Here is a 19,434-nt window from a genome sequence, read left to right as displayed (position 1 = left end):
CATTAAGGAAACAAATCCTTCCCATTAATAGAATTTATGTCAAATAATAGCTTTGGAGGAGCAATTCCAGTGTATGGCAGAACTGGGTCCCACACACAGATAACAGCATCATCTGTACTCTGAAAATGAAAACCTGGCAAGTGCTCTCCTAATTAGTGGAAGAAAGTCAAGGTCTATGAGGCAATTAAAGAAACAAAGTGTAGGACTGGCAAGAAGGATATTAATTTGGTTTAGAATATATTATCTTAACCAGGATTTCTGGAAAGAGGTGTATAGACCTGGGTGAGTTTGTTTCTAATTAGTTTCTAACTGGTTTTTCAGTGCTAACACAGGTGCATTCTGTCCAATGAAGCAAATCTTCAGCAGTATCTGTATTGAAATGGGGGTGTGTAAGTCTTTCCTGACTTTATTGCTCAGACTACCACCTGTGGATGTTAATCTTCAAGGAGTTTTGAAATAAACTAACAATTGAGCTAATTTTTCTTCCTTTCCTCTTAACTACAAAATAATACCTGCTATTTGAGGCATGTTTTGGACATGCAAACTGTGGTTGACCATACTCAAACTGCTTACTGGTATTTTGTATAGTCTGAGAACTAAAACCAAAGCTATTTGGTTTAGAAAAGAGGTTTTTTGTTGTCTGATTTTGTCTGTGAATAAGAATTATTCCCTGTTTTGTGCATTTCTGTCCAGCATCTAAGTATCAGCTTCTTTGATACAAGCAACATTTTTGAATATTTAAATTTCACAGTATTGCATGTTTCTAGCGAGGTAGATATTGTTCCTGAAGAATTTAATGTTACCTACTGAGTAGGCCTGTGTCCAACTTCTTTTCAAGTCTATAGGGTTGCTTAGTCAGGAGAAGCAAAACACATGGACTTTTTCAGGCTTGGGGTCTGCATTGTGTCACTGAAATCAGCTGGAAAAGGGGTACATCTGACTGTATGGCAATAAGTCAGCTGGAAGTTAAAAGACAAACTTACTGAAGGTAACCACAACCTTCACGTTTTCTCTTCTTCTCTCCGACTTTAAAAAAGACATCCATTGGAAATCCAAAGAGAAAATGTGAGGGTCTTGCAGATTATTAGAAGTTTCGTATCAAGAATTTGAGTTACTGGGGAAACTTCTGTGTCTCAATGCAGTGGTCACTGCCTTAATGTACAGAAGATTGTAAGATTGCATAGTAACTCTGAATTAAGAAAAGGAACAGATGCCTTGAGCTGGGAACTTTTTTGTAAGTCTTAAATCCTAGAAGTAACCTACAGCAGTTACTTGCTTATCATCAGAGATGCTTATTTAACTGGACATCCATTTTGTTCCCTTGTACATGGGCCTGCTTCCCCACCAGATTTATTGATGATCTGTGGAACTTTACTGGATATTAAGCTACATGAAATACATGGTCAAAATTACTTGCAAGACCAAACAGGAGCACGTTTATGAAACTTCAGTAGCTTGCCATCATATCCTGCGGATGGGGTGCTTTTTCATCCAGGTTGAGTTGTTTCTTCTGGCCAAACAGGAGACCTTCACGTAACTGGGCTTGAACTCTTAAGGCAAGGTATTTTCAGATTACATGGTGACAGTGCTAGGGTGTTCCAGCTGTGTTCTTACATACAGCAGTGAGTTCTGCTGTCACCCTCTTCTCTCTTCCGGTTTGGCTGGGGGTTTTGTTTTGGTTTTTGGTTTTTTTACTTCATGATAATGCAAGAAAAAACAGAATAATTTCATATTGTGGCTGAGACAGAAGCATTTTTCTATAGTACCTCTGTATAGAATCATAGAACAGTTTGGGTTGGAAGAGACCTTTAAAGGCCATCTAGTCCAACCACCCTGCAATGAGCAGGGACATCTTCAGCTAGATCAGGTTGCTCAGAACCACATCCAGCCAGGCCATGAATATCTCCATACCACTGTACTCATAACATTCTCCTCCCTTTGTTTTTGAAGTTTTACTTGTGCTGATAGAAGAATGTAGATCTACATCTACAGTTCATTTTGTATGCCCTGCTATTCATACAAACTTAATTGAGACCTTGCTCACTGTAACAAAATGTGAACTAGCAATTCTAGTTGGGGTTCTTCTGTTCTCTTTTTCACCCTAAACAAATTGCAACATGTGTTTTTAGTCTTGTTCTTGATATTGTCCATACAGGTATTTTATGTTGGTATAAGTATATTTTTCTTGAAAATAGTATTTTGGAAATTTACTATAGGTGAAATAACTATATAGGAATAAATAGCATAGAAATATTAATATTTGCCGTTTATAAAGTTAGCTTCAACAATCATGTAGAATAAATTTTTCATAAGTCCTATTTTTTAGGCATTGGGCCATGAAAGCGAGGTCCATGAAGTTAACACTTTTGTTTATGCAAGCAGTTATGGCTCCTGTAGTAGTTATTTATCCTGTGTAAGTGGATGTCTAGTGGGAGACTAAACATTTACTGGGGAAGCAGAGTGAATTGTTACTGCTTGACACCTGTGTCAGCAATGAAGTAAAAAAAGCCCAACTGAAGCATGAATGTTATCTGTCTGTTGAAAAGGAGTATGTGCTATTCCTTTGGACTTTGAGACCATTTTCACTTGTTCCTAATGTACCACTATAGAATTCTTTGTTTCTTTGAGATTGCTTTATGTTACTGTTCAGATCAGGACTTCATGAGCTGTGCACATATGCAAGAATTCATTGTAACCAGGCAGTTGCTGGTTTCTCCTTGATTTTTGTTTTGGTCTGGTTTTTAGCTAAATTTGAAGATAAGTGGTGGTTTGGTTTGGGGTTTTTTTATGTTTGTTTGGGTTTTTTTCTTTATTTAGCAAGAAAGCAGTCAGTTATTCCCCAGTCATGAGTGTTGCTTGAGCTCTAGAGAACAGTCCTATGATGAACTTCTGCCACTAAGAAGCAGGGACATACAGAAAATAAAATCATTATTTCCTCTTTCTGTTCTTTGAAGTCACCTAAGGATTAATATAGTTGTTTTCCATTATAGAAAACTGTTTTGAATATACACATTTTGTTATTCCAATCGAGTTTTTTAGGTTTATTTTAACATCTCAGGTTCTTTAGAAACATTTAAGAACATGGCTGTTACCATTCAGTGTTACCAATATGAAAAGCCAAGTTTTGAAGCAGCCTTGTCACAGCGAGTACTAAGAACTGGTTGTAAACAGATATGGAAAGAACAGGTAATGGAAAAAAATAGTTAAAAATGCTTCACTAGAGGCTGCAGTATTCTAAAAATTTAGCTTAAAAAGAAAATAATTTAAAAAGTAACACAACTAATTAAAGGATGAGAACCTGAGGGGTCTAAACTTGAGCTAATTTTATGCAATACTCAGAATTTCCGGGCTCTCCAAGAGCACGGCTCTGCTCCCAGTAAAGAACATGACAAGCCAATGCTAAAAACTCTGACTGTATGAGAATGGCTTTCTTAAAATCAAATTTGCAATGGAAATTACCCTTAGCAGAAATGCCCCTACTTACCAGGGGTGCAGAAATATCAGGAAATAAAATATACTGCGTGTATTTTCTGTCCATCTATTCTAATCTTTCATTCTGTTCCTGTTCTCCATGTCACATCTCAAAGGGGGAGTATCCCAAAATGTTATAGCCTGTGTACATGTGAATAGTATATGTATAGTTGTGAAGGAATTGGCTCACAAAAATGTGGCTTGTGTGGTACTAATGAGTGACATTTTCCTCCCCCCTTAGTTTAGCAAACTGGGATTGTGTTGCTTTAAGAATTCTCAGGAATGCCTTATAGTTCTATTGATAAAATATTCTAAGATAATGTATGCTGTACATTATGAGCAGTCTGGTTTGATACACAACAAATTTCTCTTAACGAATGGTATTTGTACATGCAGGTGAGATTCAGAATTTTCACCTCTAGCATCTTTAGGTAAAAATGCTTAGGTAGGTATGAAAACTGCTTGGGACTTCACTCACTCCTGCAGCTTACTAAATAACTCTGGCTATTATAAGGCTAACAGGATATGGAAAGTTTTTCCTGGCTGCAGGTTATGAATAAATTTAGTGACTAAGGTCAGTACGGTATTTAGTTTATCTCAAGTCTCAGGAAACAGCTTCTCAAACAGAGTACTTCAGTAGGACCTGTGCACCAGCATATAAACATACTTCCTGGATAATACCTTCTTCACATGAAGGTTCTGTCATATTTTAAGAACTCATCAAATGTATACCTTGTTTCCTTGCTGACTTGTAGTGTTCAGATTTATGTCATATCCAAAGTATCTGACTGCTAATTTAGGAGAGAGAGTGCTACATCGTCTAGGAACCAGTTGGTGGGATCAAGAATGACTACATCAGCAGCAAGTGAGGAAGAAATCTGGATGCTTTAAAACAACCTGTGTAAGAAAGTGGAATTAAATATTAACGATTCTTACAGTAGAGGGAGAACATCAAAATAAAAATCATTCAACTTCAAGAAGGCAGACCACAGAAAATTGATAGGTAAGATCTCACTTCAGACTTGTCTTCTGTAAGAGAGAAACTGAGGAAATAAGACAGTTCCCTAGAGATGTGCAGGTCATGACTGTAAGTACGTCCCAGTACAGGAGGAGACTAGCTGTAATAAGAATCAACTCAGTTAAATGAGGAATTGCATTGACTTCAGACACATGGAAGGTGGAAATTAAGAGCAGGTTAAGATATAAGGATAAAAGTAGATGAGGCATAACTGCTAACTGACAGAACAAGCATACAACTCGTAAAAGATTTTTATTAACGAAAGTGCCGACTACTTAAACGAGGACAGCTATTAACACAAGTGACTGGGTTTGGTTCAGATTATCAATTTGTATATTGAATTTTTTGGTTGTTATAATGATTAACTGATGCAAAAAGTCAAAAGTCAGTTGCTGGTGTATAGCTCATACAAGTGGTATGAGTGACAAAGACTGAAGCAGCTTACCTAGAAAAAACAAACAGGATAGACAAGAGCTACATGTTATCAAATTGACTGGGTCTGAAGAATTTGTTCCTGGTACTTTAAGAACTAATCTGAGGACTTCAGCATTTTAAGATCATCTTTGAAAGCTAACGTAAATCAAGAGAAGTACCAGGTGACTGAAGGAAAGCAGAAACAGTTTTTAACTTCTTAAGGACAAACTGGAGGAGAAGATGGAAACTTTACATCAACTGACCTAACATCTATTCTCTTTTTGTTTTCCTGACAAGGCAAAATTAAAATCTGCTGTTAGCATCAGCAAGATATCCATGACATGCTTAACAACTGATAAGTATTTGCTATGATCAAGTCACATGAACCCAGTCTAATTTCCTTTTATGACAAAATGACAGATCTTTTGGATGGGGATAAGAACTAGTTGCTAAACCTTGGTTTTAGTAAGGCTTTGGGCACTGATTCATGTGACTCTTCAATAAGCAAACCCAGGAAACAGTCTAGCCAAGCAAAGAAGGCCCTAAAAGCAAGTATTAGTTGATCAAGTCAGAGTGTGCAGATCGGGGTTATACGTGTAGCTTCCCTGAATGCAGCAGGATAAAGGAGCGTGCCTACTATATCGGTAGCAAATTGACAGGTGTATTATAATCCTGTTCTCTAGCATACTTGTAACTCTAACATCTCAACTGGCAAAGTGGTTTCCCAAAAACGAGGATGCAGTTCCTAAAGATGACTGTGAGATGCTGCTGTTAAGCAGCAGTTGGCTTTTGCATTTAGTTTTGCCAACTTTCTTGAAGACTTGAATTTCACAACTGTTTTGATGGTTTTCTTTAGTAAATTGCTCCAGTGTTAAAATGGCTGTCAGTGCAAACAGCTGTCATGTACCACCACCAAGAACTAGATCTGAAAACATGTTTTGCAACAGTTTCTAATAATGAGAATATGAAACAAGTTGTTAACATCTTTTAAGCAATGAAAAATTAAAATTTTATATCAACCTTCTCAACTGATACATTTTTGTGCATAATCCATAATCTGATATTATAACATCTAATATATACAATGATTGTCTAATTGTCTTTGAGCCATCCAGTCAAAACTTCATTTCAGTACATAAATCCTTGTATTTCAGTTACACAAACACCTGATCTCTACTCACACTGTTTTAAAATATTTCAGGTAACAATGTATGTTATACCTTAAAGAATTAAGCTGTATGTTAAACACAGGAGGAAATTATTGCAATAGAAATAGTACTGAGTGGTATTGCCAACAGAACAGGGGGTTTGTGTTGCATTGTGGAATACATCAAATAAGATGACCTACAGTGCATTAGTTAGCATCCACTTTCCTGATTCAGAGTGTAATAACCATGTGTCCTATCAGACAGCAACATGCTAAAAACTGATCCTTCTATTTCTGAGCTCCTTATTTAAGCATTTGTCCTGATTATGAAACAGATTCTATTAAAAGGATAAGGTACCTGTGTATTTGCTGTGCTAACTGCAGCATTACATTAGCAAGCCATGAGAGTATTTATCGCTCTAATTTACTATATATGCTTAGAGGAATTGGCAGATAAGCTTATTTTACAAATCAGTATGATATGCTTTTCTCTCCATGTGTTTATTCTCACTGGTGGTCCAGCACTTCTTAAGGAATCTTGTTTGTCAGCAGTGTAATCCTATTTTCACCTGAAACATGTACCTTACAGAAAGAACGAGTTAACTACAGCTACCATCTTTTCCTCTAATCAAAAATGCTGCACTGTTGAAACATATTCAAAGGCTTCAGCCTATACTGCCCATCAGTTGAATGGTGTTTAGGGTTTTTTGGTCTCTTGTTTTCAGAAGGGATTGCCAATAGATAAATAAGAAAGAAAATCCCTTTGCAGTTTTGTTATTGAAGACTCCAATCTTCAAACTTGGTAACTGCTGCTGTGTACAGAATATCTGCCTTAAACCTGGCATGAGTCTCCATGACCAGTGGTATTTCTGAGGTTGACAGCTTCAAGACTGCAAAGGCTTGTGAGGATGAGAGACTGTTGGTAACTTGAAACTTGACATTGCCTGGTCTTTTGTTTTTAATGTTAACTATTTCTTACTTGGAAATACTGAAGTTGCCAAGAAATTGCTTATGTTTCTGGCTTCTTTCCGGGCCAGCAGACTCACACGTCTTTCCCCCATCACATCACATAGCAAACTTATGCCTGGTCATGAGAGGAGGGACTGAGATGCTCCATAGAAAGATGGCACCCAAACCCAGATTGCCACCAACAGAGTATCTTTAAAAAGCAAAGAGAGCAGTCTGGGTTTGATCAACCTCTCTCATGAGAAAACTTGGAAGGGGACATGAATATTATGTGCATAGTACTGCTGGCATGTACACGTACGAAGAACTGGTTTCTGGAGTACATCACAACTATTACTTGCAGATCTGCTTACTGAAAATCTGTTTGTGCCTCAGGGCTTAGTGTTGTAGCATAATGTGGTACTACCTTACCATTAAAATGAGCCCCAGCATCTGCACAAAGTGGTGCCCTAGAACAAATGAGGAAAAGTAAACGTTTATTTTAGAAGAGACTGATTAAATTAAATATTTTCCCTGAAAATATGAAATCAGTAACCTCTGTTTTAGCTGTATGCACTATAATCTCTTAACATTTTAAGCAGTTATGTGTTGCCAAAGTCTTAAAGAGAATGCACTGAAATGATGGAGTAGCACAAAACACCTTCCTCTCCGTAAAGAATCAGGAAGCAAGCTTTTTTTCAGTGCTAAACCCCACAGTCTGATAGCAGTAGCTTGCAGTTCAATTTTACTTTAACTAGCTCAATTCCAATAACTAGTTCAAACTTGGAAACATCAGGAAGCAAAAAAGCTTGGGATTTTTTTCCTCTTCCATACATAGGATACATCTGTGAAGGTAAAATCAACTCTGTTTAAAGCTGAAGGCAGTGCAAGCGAGAAACTATCAGTTCTATCCTCTTTTTTAATATGTATTTCATTAATGTATCCAATACATTTAAAACAGATCAGTCTAAGGATTATTTTGAATGCCATTTTTCATATTCTGCTTTGCTTACAAAGAGTTCTATGCAAGCTAATGAAGTGTTAAAAAAATATACTTAACTATTTTGAGATAAAATGTAACCATTTAGCATCTAATAAGGTATAGAATTGTTAATTTTGTGAAGTGTATTCCCTAGTCATAACAGGTGCTAATCTCAGTGCAATGCCTGTATTTAAGTGCAAACATTTAAACAATTGCTAATGAAGTTATAAATAATCTTTTATGAGAAATACAGATGAAAATAGGGTTTAAAACATAGCTCCCTCCTTATTTGGATCATCATTAAAAACAAGTAATTTTTGACAGAAGTTATTCCTCCTGTAGTCAAACTTGTGAGAAGCAGTATGGACTGAGAGCCTGAGAGAGGCACAAGCTGGATTCCTCTTCTGAGATTTAGGTAACTAAAATGTTGAGATCTACCCCAGGATTAACTAGTCTGGCTTTCATTTGCAGTCAGAGACAACAAACAGGCAGGCCTGGCAGGAGACCCATTCCATCCTAAAAGAGGTCACGTAAGTTGCCATGTGAAGCACTAGTTCTTGCTACAGGGGCACAGGACAACTACATTCGGCTTAAGCATCTGGTGTTCTGTGGGGTTTTTTCAGTTACTTTAGACATATCAAAATGGGGCAGATGTATCTCTGTCAGTGGTTCAGGCAGGCAGCAGCCACAGTAAATGCAACTATGCTATTGCAGTGTGTCAATGGTGTGATAGCTTTTTTGAGCTCCCCTGAGAGCATTTTCTTTGTGTTTTGTTTGTTTGCTTGCATGCTTTTTGGTTTTCTACACAGCTGTGGCTGGGGTTTTTTTCCCCTTGTCAAGATGGTATTCAAGTATTTATTTGTTGTATCCTGTCCCTGCAGGGGACAACATGCGATGACTTCCTTATAGTCATTGCATTAGTCTAAAAACTTAGATGAACACTTAAAAGCTCAATAGTTACTGTCAGTGTAAAAAATAGAGCTCTTTTTGAACTTTAAATTCTCCTTGCTACTGATCTGTCTTGGTTTTCCATAGGCTCTGCCATTTGGTTAAGTACATGACATGACTGTATTCACAAACTCAGTAAACTGAACTAAACCTTTCCAGCCCTGCTACACTTTCATACTCTATCAGAGAACTTTACTGTTTGGTTTTTGTATAATGTTTAACTACTGCTCAATCTACTACTGTCAATCCTGAAAGTCTTTCTGAGCTTTGTATTACAGGGTGTAGGACAGTATGAGGGAATCAGGAAGGTGGGTGGCTCCAACAAACACTAGGGTCTGGTACCTGATTGGTACCTGAGTCCATTTGCAGCCTCCCATATTTCCTAATGTTTTAGTTCCTTTTTCACAGCTTTCCAGGATCTCCTTTAATTAAACTTCTTTGACTTGAAGTTTTCAGATACATACAAATCTGAAAAGAAAGTACAGGTGTTCTGATTTGCCACATAATGAATTGTGATGTATGCTGAATATCCACTGTTAGGTTTTAGTCATACCTGGTTAACAAGTTAAAAATACAGTTTCTACCTATACATGGTAGACTACCAAAAGTCCATTTAATAAATTTACTAAACTTCTAAGAGATAACTGTATTCTATTGTTATTTATCTGGCCCTTCTTAGAAATAATTAAATTCATCATCCCAATGATGTTGTTTAAATTTACATTTTACTTTCACCCAGAAGTGCTGATTTTCCTCATACCGAACTTGCAAACTCCTTGTCCAAGACCGTACTCACAATGTTAGGATGGGTTTCAGTTTGTTAATTAATGAATATAAGAGACCTTATTTCAGGAAGACAAGTCACTGAGACATGAAATACTTATAGTCTTGTGTAAAAGCTGCTTTATATTATAAACTGAAGTTCAATATTCTAAGTATTCTTATTACACCATTACCACCTTTTGTAATATAATCTTAATTAGTCTATTTGAAATTTCTTACAGGAAAACAAGGTAAAAAGATACAGCTTTTGCTCCTTAAAAAAAAACCAACCAAAAAACCCCAAAACAACAACCCCCCCAAAAAAACCCACCAAAACCAAACACACCACCAAAAAAACCCCCAAAACACAACACTAAAGCTTTCCCCCATTTTAGACCGTGTTTCTTTTTCAGAACGAGGTTTGATGCGTATGCCAACTTAACCGAGCAGGAATAGAGCATACATTCCCCTTGATGTATCTATCTCTTTGTAATACTTTGCCTCGCCTGAGCTGACCTCGAATAGCAGAACAATTAAGTCTTACTGTCCTGTGAGAAACAGTATCACACTGCTTTACTGAGGAAAGCAAGAACTGAGAGTGGTCTGAAGGAGATCAAGGAAGGCAAGAATTGAGCGTGGTCTGAAGGAGATCAAGCAGCCCCTTCCAGAACCAGAAGCAGAGGTCTCTTGAGTTACTGGATGTTTCCATTTTCTCAGCTGTAGTGTTCTTTAACTTGTCAGTATCAAAACCACATGTATTTTATAAGCGTAACTCTTGGCACTTTTTCTCCAACAGAATATTGCTGGGTTTAAATGTCTTTTAAACGGGCAATTAGTGATCTGATTGTGCCTTGGTGTGGTTTAAAGGACATGCATGATGCCTAATATAGGTAACAACTGTAAAAACTGAGAACTACACAATCAGGAAGTATTTTGTCTCTAAGGTGGCAATGTTTTGGCTGCTTCCTAGTGTGACTTGTCAACTACCCATTTATTGCAAGTTGTCCCTGTAGGCATTGTATTTTGTTGTTTCCCCATACTGGTACATAGTTTTATTCTGGGAACTCCAGCACTATTGTGTTTCATTTGGGGTCTGGCTCTAAGCTGGGTTATTTCCATATTCTGCATCACCAATGTTATACAGTCATTGTAAACCGGTGTTAACTCTTGCAGTCCAATTCCTTTTGTGTAGCAGTGGCTGGCTTTTTTCAGTGCATTGGTTGGTAAGATATATTGGTGAGGGCCGCCAAAAGGAACGATAAAAAAGTTAGTGCCTCTTAGTTCTGTGACTTCTAATGAGCCTCAGTCTGTCTTTGCGATCAGTATGGAGTTATCCTCCTGGGATCCACTCCATTTAGAAACTAATGAGCTTCCACGTTTTCTACTTGTACGTATGTGCACATACAAACCTGGTCGTGCCAAACGAATTCCTTTTACAACTTAAAGCCACCGCCAACGCTTCAGTGTTTGCTGCTTTCCAAGCCCGTGCCCTCTTGGCCGTTCCCACAGCGCGGCGGTGCCATTAGCCCCGCGCTCACACCGTCACCCTGCAGACACGGCGGGCTACACGCTGCGGACACCCAGCCCATGGAACCGGAAAGCACACGGACCCCTCCGTGCCACCCTGTCAGCGCCCGGAGCCTGGCCCGGCCCGGCTCCCCTCACACCGGGGGCCCGGCTCCCCTCACACCGGGAGCCCGGCGCTGGGCCGCGCTGCTCTGCTCCCAGCGAAAAGGCCTCACTTCATGGCGCCTCTGTGGTGCTTCCCCCCCCATCCCCGCCTGCGGGCCCCGCACCGGCCGCGGCTGCCAGGGAGTCCCGGATCGAGAGCGGGAGATTGTGCCCCTCCCGCCATCCCCCCTGCGGAGCGCAACGCCCCCTGCGCAGCCCGGCGGCAAGCGAAGGGAGAGCCGCAGCGGAGCGGCGCAGCGCCCCTCTGTGAATAGCGGCCTCCCGCCACCCCGCGCCATCTTGAATACTAGCTGGGGGCAGCGTTCCCCCTCCCTCTCCAAGATGGCGCCGGCCGGGTGAGTGACATGTCCAGTCACGTGGGCAGCGGATGAGCCCCTCTCTCCCCCCGCCTTAAATGATCTCTATGGTTCAGCCGGACACACAGGCGGCGGTGGCAGCGGCGGCGAGGGACGGAGCCGCGGCGGCAGCGGGGCCACACCGCCCGCCCGCCGCCTCCTTTGTCTGCGGCCCTGGCTAAGGCGAGCGCTTCCCCCTCCCTAACCCCCGGGCTGCGCCCCGGCGCCCTCGCCTGAGGGCTCGGCTCGCTCCTCCCCGCCGGGAGCGGCCGCAGGGACTCCCTGCAGGGGCGGCCGGGGCGGGGGGTCCTTTCCCGGCCCCTTCGCGGCGGCATGGCCGGTCCTCGGGCGAGCGGAGCTGGCCCATCGCCTCCCCGGGGAGCGGGCGGACCGGCCTGCCGGGGCCCGCGGGCGGCGGGAGGTCAGCTGCGGGCGGACGGGCGGGCTGGCGGCGGCCGCAGCCTCGCTACCCCGAGCCCATGTCCTCCACGGGCTGCCCGCCGACACCCGGGGCCGGGGCTGGCGCGGCCGCCGTGCTGCAGGGCAGGGCGGCGCGGTGGAGGCAGGTCCTGGGTTGCTGAGGTGGGCTTGGGGGGTCGGGGTGTGTGTATGTGTGTGTGTGTACGTGTGGGGGTGCCTGTCTGCTCTGCTTCTCCCCCCACACACCCCCGCCGTTTCTCTCCTTTCTTCCCTCCCTCTCTCCTTCTCCTCCCCGCCCCATCTGTTACAGGCTTGCGGAACTGTGGCTGTTTGAAATTAAACGTGATCTTTACTGTACCAGCTGGGGTCTGTAATGTATCTGATAAATGAAGCTCTCTTCCCGTCGGTTTCAGGTCATGCAAGGAAAAGGGCAAAGCTGGGGAGGGAGCTGGGCGGGGTTTCCCTTTGCTTTTCACAGTCAGGCAAGAGGAGTCTGGTTGATGTCTGCAGCAGATAAAGGAGACAAGAGGATCATCAAAAGACCCCAGAGCCCTTTTATCTCTCTGCTGGTTTTCCCTCTAATTTCGTTGATTGTTGCTGTGTTGTCTGCCTGCTTGTTTCCCCCTTTCAGAAGGGGTAGGGTGCACCAGGGCCCTGGCTGAGGTAGTAGTTTGTGCTGTTGGTCGGGTTGTGACATTGCCCGCTGTGGAGATAACTGCGCAAGCTACTGCCTTGCTAGTGCTGGTGATGATCAGCTGCCGATGAAGACAATGACAATGGGAATCCCCTTTGTTTTCCCGGGATTGCATGCTGCTGAGGTGGCAACAATTCCTTCTCCTCCTACTTCTGCAGAAGAAGTCTAGCCTTGGCCGCTGAGAACAGCAGTGGGGTTTGACCCCATCAGTAGGATGCTGCTGCTTTCGCACAGCTGGATGGAAAACCACTAGTTCACAGTGTTTGGAGGGCACCTGAATTTGGGCTGAAGAACCGAGTGTCTGCATTTCTGCTCATGCTTAAAGGTTATTATTCGCAAGGCACCCTTGAAAGAGGTGGATTTTCTGGTTTGTGAAGACAGATCAGTGATGGACTTGTATTTTCCGTGTTCTGAATATGTGAAACTTGTATGTGTAATACTAAGGGCTTCTGTTTGAATGGTAAAAAATCCTGCATATTTATCTAAGAAAGGCAAGAATATGTAATTGCCACTTCCTTACATTGATAAGATAGTTTTTTTTTACAGTATAGTATTGTGCTGCTTGATGCTAACAATTTTTAGGTGAACTTCTGAGATTTTTCCTGTGTATTTTGAATTGCTGTGAAAAGCAAACCCACAAATCCGTTACTGTGAATTAATTAAAATTGCTGGTATATTTATAGTGATGGCTAAGGGTATCTTTGATATGAATTCTAGTGTGTTGATCATTTATTACCATGGCTTGAACTTGGACTCTATTAAAACATTTACAACAAATATGCATAACTGTCTCCTATGTTTTTAAAAATGAGAGGTTTTTCAGTCTTTATGAGACCTCACTATGGATAGGTTGTGGTTAATCTTTTGAGTTCTTAGTGAAAGTTAAAGGTTTTGCTAACCACCTGAAAATAAGTTGGTGCTTTAGTACTGCTTCTTATTCACAGTTCTAATTGTGTGTGATATTGGGGCAAGTTGGGCAAACTTAGAGGGGTTTAACTTTGCCTTTATTTGAATTGTTTGAACGCACTGTGTGTTTAGAAAACATGCAAAGGTTGCTCTTGCACCTCTGCTGAATACAAAGTGCTTTGCAGAACATAGGGAACAACATACTTGCTGACAGGTTTAATCTGATACTTCATTTCTACCCTGTGCAATGTGTTAACTCTGGTAATTGAAGCTCTGTCATAATCTAAACTTTATAAAGCTAGGTATTCTCACTCTCACTAACAAACTAACCTGTTAAGTGTTGTTACTAGTAGGTTTTCTTTTCTTTGAAGTAAAACAGTGAACATAGTTGTAGACTGCCCCCAAATTTAAAACATACCCTGGCTTTTTTCCCCCCACACCTTAATTGGAAGGGGCAATGAGGATGCTATAGCTGCCTGCTTTTTACATCCTAACAGCACATCTCAGACAGACCTTCTTAAGGTTTGATTTGGAAGTTGGAGTGACATTTTCCCATCTACCTTTAGGTATCTACTGTAACTGGCTAATCCACTAGTCCTTCTCTTCAGTGGAGAAGGCTGAGGCGGATCCCTGATACAAATCACACTTTCAAGTGCTTTAGCATTATTTGATCTGAATTACCCTTTCAAGGAGCTTTTCTCTGTGTGTTGATTGTAAGGGAGGTGAAGGAGCTTCAGCTAAGCTAAGTGCCTGTGGGTGGGTGGTGTGAAATTGTCCTCCCTGTTGCTTTCCCTTCTTATGCTCAGGCAACTTGGATGGAACTAAAACTTGGCTGCCTTTATAGTTTTTTTGGGTTTGAGGGAGACTATCAATGGGAGAAAATGCATTCAAGTATACTACCAGTAAGTACTTAGTAATTTATCTTCTGTGTAAAATACCTCCCTTAAACTTCACCTCAAAAATTACCACCAGAGCAATCAATTGTTTGTGATCTGGATGGTGACTTCAGAGTTCAGGAGACCATTAAGAGAGTGTACTAAAATAAGATAGTGTTACTGAAGTACTGCAGGTAAGCGACTACTGGTGAGATGTATAATGCATGAGGTGGTTTGTCTTCATATTCACATAAGTGTCAGTTATGAGTTGCTTGGTAGGTTTCAGGTGAGGACATGTGAATTATGTCCTTGAGGAGTTGCATTCAAGATGATCAGCTTTTCTTTAGGGCTATCCATACACTTCTTGGCTCAGACCACCTCTCAGTCCTGCAATCAAAGTACAGAAGTTAGTCCAGACAAGTTCCATGATTAGTTATCGTAGTCTCAGTCTTCACTGCTTAACTGTCCAGCTTTACTTTTACATAGTTTACTTACATGAGGAAGACTGCAACATCATGCTTTGAGGCAAAGAGATTAATTCTGCAGTGGAATGGAGAGCCTTAGTGATGTTGTAGAAGTTGAAACTGGTATTTCTGAAACCCTGAAAACCTAAAATGGAAAGAGTAGCTCATATCTTGCAAATTGTGCGATCCTTTATTGGGATTTGATGAATTAGTTTGGAAAGAAACATTGCATCATGCCAATTAAAAAGCTGTACTGCTGGCATGTTATTGTCCATGGCATTGTCTCGTGATGAAATTTTTTTCCCCCTTTATTCTTTAGAGGTTCACTCAGTGAAACTTCTTGTGTGAATTGGTTATAGAAACATTAAAATAGGCACATGGCTGAGTTGATGGAATTTCTGTGCAAAGTTATTTAGTTTATAGTATCCCTATTGTGTATTGTTTGCTGTGCTGGGTGAGAAAGTACGGCAAGAAATGTTCCTCTGTAGCTTTTCTGAGCACTTCTTTTGACTCGTGGAATAATAAAAATGCATTGAGATTCACAGCATAGTCGATTAAGCTTTAGATGCTCTTATTCCCTGGTTTGATGTCTTTTTGTGCTATTGTCTTACCTATTTTCTGAAGAACAGACACCAGCTGCTCACCCCTCCAGCTACTGTCTGTCAATGCTGCTTCTAAAGATACTGGCATGCATCAACCTAAAATCTTAGATTCAAGATAGTTGCTTCCCTGCAGGGTGCAGTTGCCCTCTCTGTCACCAAGGAGAGTGCTGTGTTCCCATGCTAGCAAAATTGATATTTGAGAGCTTGCCTTCACTGGAGGCTCACTTGATTCTACTTTAATATATCCTGGGCCACGCACATAATCAGTGAGACCTTCCACTTACGCTGGGAAGCAGCTTAAGACAGTAAGAGGAAATGCCAGTTTCTAGAGAATTACGTCTATAAATACATAAGCGCTTACTTAAAATACATCAATGCATTTAACAAGTTATATGTGCAGCTTTTCATTGGATGCTTTCCTTGCTCTGTTGGAAGGAATACTAAATTAACAGAAGGAAATGCTTACCCTAGTAATTATAAATGAAACTGAACCACATCCTTGATATTTAAATAGTTTACTTGCATCTACTGTCCTATGCTTAAGTGTTACTCAGTGAAATGATAGAAATTGGTTCTAGGGCATTGCTTCCAGAGAAGGGTTTATATGTATACTCTCATGGTATATGCCTTTAGAGAGATTCTTTCCAGAAGTGGAAGTGTCATTCAAAAGAAAAGTGTGAATGTTTGGGAAGCTGTCTTAAATACCCAGATTCTAATTAATCTACAGTGTCTTGAATATTAATCTTCTAATATTTGCTTAGGTCATAATTTATACAAACTTACACATTTAAGAAAGTACTCAATCTTAGCTGAGCAAGATGAGTTTTTAGCTGAGAGTCTTTTAGCCTCTCAGCTGCATTAATGTACAGGCTTTGTGAACTTCTGTCAAAAAAGAACACGTGTCCTGCCACTGAAGGTGTTAATGGGGGGAAAGGCTGCAGAAATGTAGCAGAGAAAGTTAGCCTTTAGTGGGGATTTAGTGGAATTGCATAAGTAAAAGGCTTGAATTTAATGGGAAGAGGTTGGAGTGTGCCTTCAGCCGTGGAAAGTGCTACATCACAGTGAAAGCTGCTGTGTTTGGTCTCGTGGTCTCGGAAGTGACTGAAGACTGGAAGTGAAATGTTTCTTCTCCCTAGCCAAGACTTTACCTACAGAAAGGGCTCTCTTACCTTGCCTTCCAGTTATTCTTCCCAAATTGTTTCTGGTTTTTCTTTTTCCTGCTGTCTTTCCATTTTCTTTGTACCCTAAGCTCTCACTCTTGCCATATTGGCTTATGTCCCCTGCCTGTCTGTGCAACACAGGCAAAACTGCCTGCATCTTTACAATTCATAGTGTTTGAAGTTTGCCTGTCTGGTTTAGGCATCTGGTGAAGTTTGCGGTGGCTATGACAAAGAATTGTCTTGGTGCATCAGATATCCTACATCTAGGACTAAGTGATGGAACACAGATGGAAAAAGAAATCTAGTCTTACACCTTCTCTCATAAATGCTGAAAGTCTCTTGTTCTAGGCCAGCTATGAAAATAGCGGCTATGATGTCTGGTTATCAGATCCCTTCCTGGTTTCTGAACACCTTATTTCTTCTTTCTACACTCTCCACAGTAACTTCTGAAGCCTGCCCACTTGAAAGAAGGCTGAAATTTTAGAAGGAAATTATGTTCCTGTTACTTCAGTGAAAATAGGTTTAAACATCTCATTACCAAAGTAGTGTGGTATTTCCCAATTGCCCTTCTCACCTGAAGAGAACTTGGAGCATGCCTCCTCTCATTCTGAAGGGTGCTTTTTGTGCTCTCCATTTCATACTTTGTAAGAAGGGAGGATTTTGCCTTGCATGAGTCTTAAGCTTTGTCCCACAGAAATAAGACAAAGGAATTGGTATGAAAATGTTGGCATTGAATGAGGTAAGGTCATACTTATCCCACCTTCCATGTGGAGGTTTGTGTGTGTTGGAAGGGAAGGCGTGATGTTTTGCTGTTGGTTCTTTTGAAGTACCACATTAGGAGGTTCAAGTGATAGCCCAGTGACCTAGTATTACCTTTGGCACATGTTCCTGGAAGGCTTATGACCAGAAAGGCAAGAGAGAGCATCCTTTGTATGCCACCTGCAAAGAAAAGTAGTAGGTGTGGAAGCAAGAAAAAAGTATGGTGTCAGACTTCCAGCTGCTTCCAAACCTACTTTTTATCTGTTTTTCAATTCATCTGGTAGAAATCAGTGTGTTTTTTGCTGAAGTCTTGTGTTTCAGGCTGGAGCTTAGTTTCAGTCTAAAATAGACTTTGTTCACTCCCCGAGTTTCTACACCGGGGGCAGGTTGAGGAGCATTCAGAAGGAAGCTTCTGGAAGATGAAAATAAACATAAAAAATAGTACATTTTAAGCATCATGAAAAGCTTTGGTTATGATAGTTTATTACATTTCTGTATTTGAAGTATGAAGTGGTGCCTTTTTTTCTTAGGTAGATGTAAGTAAAAGCTGTTATCACTCTTGTCCAATAAAATGATACTTGAGATGAATTATGTTTCTATAGAGAACCATGACATTCGGCAGGTAGTGATGTGTGCAGCTGTTACAGACATATTCATCTCTAGTGCAGTGTCAAGTGTGGTGATATGCCTAACAGAAATAGAGAGCCCAGAAGTGAACTCAAAACCTGAGACGTTTCTTTGAGAGCCTCTGTTCTGTTCCTTTTTGGCATGGGATATTCAGAGTCTTCTGAAAAATGTATTGTCAATGACCCGTGTCACCATCTGGATCCGTCTTCCCTTTCCCCTATCTTGGCAGGACAGATCCCACTGTTGTGTTTTTCTTGAACGATTTTTAGATGTGTTGTAGCTGAACCCTGAATTATGCTGGGAGGGAGATGAGGCCAAGGACGTAGATGCTTAATGGCAGGTGCTCCTTTTGGTCTGCCTGTTCCTAAGTTAAACACATGTATTAGAAGCTGAGGGAGGTGTTAGTGCTAAGTACAGTCCTCTGTGGAGGGTTGTGTCTGTGCTATAAATGCATTGGCTAAATGGTGCAGTCTGACTGTGGAGCCCTGGGCTTCTTCCTGTTGTGGTTTAACCCCAGCCAGCAAGTAAGCACCAACAGCCAGTTGCTGACATCCACCTCGGTGGGGTGGTAGAGAGAATCAGAAAGGTTAAAGTGAGAAAACTCCTGGGTTGAGACAAGGACAGTTTAACAGGTAAATCAAAAGCTGTGCATGCAGGCAAAGCAAGACAAGGAATTCATTCACCGCTTCCCATGGGCAGGTGGGGGTTCAGCCATCTCCAGGACAACAGGGCTCCATCACACATTAATGGTTACTTGGGAAGACAAATCCCATTGCTGTGGGCATCCCCCCCTTCCTCCTTCTTCCCCCAGCTTTATATACTGAGCATTACATCATATGGTGCGGAATATCCCTTGGGTCAGTTGGGGTCAAGCCATCCCAAGTGTGTCTCCTCCCAGCTTCCTGTTCACACCCAGCCTGCTGGCTGGTGGGGTGAGAAGCAGAAAAGGCCTTGACTCTATTAGCTCCAATTAGCAATAACTAATAGCACATCCCGGTGTTAGCAACACTGTTTCCAGCACAAATCTAAAATGTAGCTCTGTACAAGCTACTATGAAGAAAATTAACTCTGTGCTAGCCCAAACCAGTACACTTCCAGATTAACGGCTCACCTCTATACTACAAGTCAGCAACTGTGCTTTAGCATAGGAAACCTATTCCTAAATTTCTTGGCAATGCAGGCTGCTGGAGTGAGGAGACTCTTCATCTATTGC

The sequence above is a fragment of the Melopsittacus undulatus genome, chromosome 5 (assembly GCF_012275295.1).
Source record: "Melopsittacus undulatus isolate bMelUnd1 chromosome 5, bMelUnd1.mat.Z, whole genome shotgun sequence".
Lineage (NCBI taxonomy): Eukaryota > Metazoa > Chordata > Aves > Psittaciformes > Psittaculidae > Melopsittacus > Melopsittacus undulatus.
This window is presented reverse-complemented; position numbering follows the sequence as displayed.